Genomic DNA, 4009 nt, shown 5'->3' with positions numbered 1-4009 from the left:
GTAAAAATATGTTACTTACAGTTTTCGTCTCGTCCTTATCGGGATCTGAGCTTTCATTTTCAAGAAATTGGGTTTATCCGATTAGTTTTATCATGCCAATAAAAAGAGTCATTATATTTTTATTTCGAGTTACCGAAAGGAATAAAATCTTCCTCAAATCCTGTAAAAAGAAACACAGATAAACTATTGTTCTTAAGGTATTATAAAAATTAGGGATAAGTTACCTTATTAAATTTTTTTTCCAAATGGAAAACAAAATATTACTCAAAACTATAGGAATTTTAATAGGATTACTTTCTGCAACATTTTGCGCAAACTTGTGTTTACATAGATTTAGAGTATACACAAATATGTCATCACGCATTAACAATTGTATACCTAAAACATATAATTGGCATGAATGTAGGAGATAGATACCCTTATATGTACAGCAACTAATAATTAACTTGCAAAAAAACTTATAGGTCCATAAATGTTAAACAAGAATTGTGAACAAAGAGGTAAAAACGCAGCATGTCTGGATTTAGATAAGAAAATTGAGAATGAAATGTATCTTAATAAAATACTTGATAAGAGAAACACTTTTTCCTTTCAAATAGTGCGCATACTGCATAATAATATTATCTGCCCGGTTCTATGTTTTATGGACCCATTATGGCCGATTTTTTACAAAAAAGTAATAGATTTTATACCCCCAGTTTTATCTTATTAATAAGGATGAGTAAACATGGTTAGATGAAACAACCTATTTAAACAGTGTAATACATCATTTGATCGTTCTCCTGATTCTTTTGTATCATATAATATTAACCAGAATATATTAATAAACGATATCCCAAACTATATTAGTAATAGAATAATGAATTATATATATACATATATATATATATGTATATATATGTATATATATATATATATATATATATATATATATGATGAAAATAATGGAAATAGTATTCCGACAAAATAGAGAAAATAAAAAAGGAACAAACCGTATTATGTGTTCACCAACGTTTCGTCTTTATTTCACCCAGAGGAAGTCTCGAAATAAAGACGAAACGTTGGTGAACACATAATACGGTTTGTTCCTTTTTTATTTTCTCTCTCTCTATATATATATACATATATATATATATATATATATATACTAAAAATGAATATACATACTAAAAATAAATACAAAATATATCGTTTCCAGATATGTTTAACTTGTAATATCTTTTTATAAGAGTTTCATGGTAAGTTTGTATATATCAATATTTCAACCATTCATAAACTACATTAAACCTCCCTATAAATACACTGAAGATGATACTTATCGGCTTTAAAGGCAGCCAATTAAAATGTGTATATATATATATATATATATATATATATATATATATATATATATATATTAGATTTTATTTTATTTTATCTAACTTATTTATCAACATACCAATCAGAAAATATTTTGTTTATATGTTAACTCAATATATATATATATATATATATATATATATATATATATATATATATATATATATATATATGTATATATGTACATGCATATACAAATATATATGCACATATATATATATATTTTCTATATGCATAATAAATAAAAATATATTAACTACTAATCATAGTAAATATGATAAATAGAAAAATGAAATTTATTCCATCTTTTAAATGCATCACTTACATATACAATTATACAAATTAAAAAAAAAACAATATATGTAATAAATATTTATCTTCAGTAAAATATTGTCAACCGAGAACCGGTGTTCGGTAATGTAGGCAAGAATTGGATTCTAAGAATAATGGAATCCTCCGAGCTCAGCTCATAAGAATGGGTGGACCATTAATCTGGGAGCATTCGTAATTATGTGTAGGGAAAAGGATAGTTTATGTTTTATGAATGTCTGTAATAAGCATTTAAGCGTGTTAAAATGTCGGAACCTTGAGAATAGTACATGGCGTCTAGTAATATATGATGTAACACTCGCAATTCAATGAAAAAATAGGAACTTCCCACATTGTAGATGTTGCATTCGTAAAGTAACTTCGCCTAGGAATAAATACATGGTTTAATTATAACTAGTAAATCTGAATTTAACGACGTATTAAAGTGGCAAATACGTGGCTTGCAGATTAAGATATAATACATTTTTATCTGGAAATTTATTGAAGGGGGAAATTTTTGCAATCAAATATTATATACAGGATTACATTAACACATTAGGGAGGGTCCTAGACCAGAATAACAATATTGCACTTTAATTGTGATTTTCATTGAAATCGGTGAAACCGCTCAAATGCAATCAATAATTCTGATTGCATTTTCCTGTCGTGACACATCGCATAGAAGCCAGACGAATCTTCTTCTGCCTTCTAGCCGTGAGGAAAGGCGTATTAAATTATTATTTACTTAGTGTGAACTTAACAATACGTAGTTTTTTATCATTATAATTTTTTGAATAAAAATTATTGACAATTATTAAATCAAAGTCAAATAGCCCGCAAAAGTTTCGTTATATCACCAAGCAACCTGCATTTTTAATGACGCCCAACTTATTCCATAAAGTTGTATTCATTTTATATCCTGGGCACTTCTGATCGTCCGACTTTTACTTATGATGATGAATAAGTGTTAGCTGTAAGAAAATAAGACGGATTCTTCTTCTATCAGATACTTCGACGTTCTATGATTTATGCATGACGATGCATTCCTATATAAAACATGACTAAGAAAGAAATGACACATAAAATACATTTGTAAGAAACTTCACAATTATCACTTCAGATATTCAGAGCATATACGAGATGTTTTGTCAGGACACACAAACACAAATTGTCACACATACACGCGGCATTAAAAAAAAACGAATTATATTTATTCACAAATACATAAAAACGCACGCCCATATATATATATGTATATATATATATATATATATATATATATGTATATGTATATGCCTATATAAGAGCAAATAGTTAATAAAATATGTTACAAACACTTTGAAAAACAGATACAAACATATTTAATCTGAAAATGAAACACTTAATATGTGTATAGTCCTTATTCCGCGGAGTTTCGAACAAATACTTTCCTTCTGATCAGAGGGTTGGAATTAACAATTAACAAAATGCAAATTTTACATAGGCATCACACCTTATCAAGGTCAAGACCCCCCTCGGGGATAAGTGTTAAATAGTGTACAATAGAAATTGGGCAATCTAGTAACCGTTAGGAATGGAGATTCGGCAAATGTCTTAACTTATATGGAACGGCTCATCAAAACGTGTTTACATTAGATTTGAAGAAAAACATAATGTCGTCAGCTAGAAAGCAGAAAAATTGAAGACAATTCAATAGGCGTGCAGTTCTAAGAAAGAAGCTTTGCTCACGGAATCAGCGCTTAGGTATAACCATATATAAAGAGTGGGGTAAACTAGTGATAGTGGTTTCTGCTCGACGGTTCTTTCATGCGCATGCTTGGTGAGGGTGACCATAGAATGAAGCTCAGCCGAGCATCTTCCATAAAAAACAACGATAAAGCATAGGCAAACAAGAAAGAGGTCGCAGGGAAGAGAAAATGGCATTCCCCACAAGGCTACGAAGTCTATTTCGAACTCTCTAAAGACAGGATAAGTTCCTTCTAACAGCTCCTGCTCAGATGTAACAACAGTATTCCATCCTTGGGCGTACCTGGCTCTTATATAGATAGAGAATCGGATCAGCAGTGAGATATCTACTGCATCGATAGAAGGATCCCACCATTTTTCCAGCTGCCTTAGCAACGGGTTTAATGTATCTGTTCCATTTAAGATTAGGAGTAAAGGCCAAGTCAAGAAGCTTGTCAAAACACGAGGCCTCTACAAGGCGAGAACCATCTATTTCAATTGAGACCAGATGGGGATCAGAGTGTTGGTGATGTAAAGAAAACGGCTTGGTTTGCATTAAAAGTAACAAGCCACCTGTTTCCCGATTGTACCACTTGCTTAATATCAGAGGAGAAGG

This window comes from Euprymna scolopes, chromosome 11 (genome assembly GCF_053919585.1).
Source record: "Euprymna scolopes isolate OS-2025 chromosome 11, ASM5391958v1, whole genome shotgun sequence".
In the NCBI taxonomy this organism is placed as follows: Eukaryota; Metazoa; Mollusca; class Cephalopoda; order Sepiida; family Sepiolidae; genus Euprymna; species Euprymna scolopes.
The sequence above is the reverse complement of the archived record's forward strand: the minus strand, read 5'-3'. Positions refer to the sequence as shown.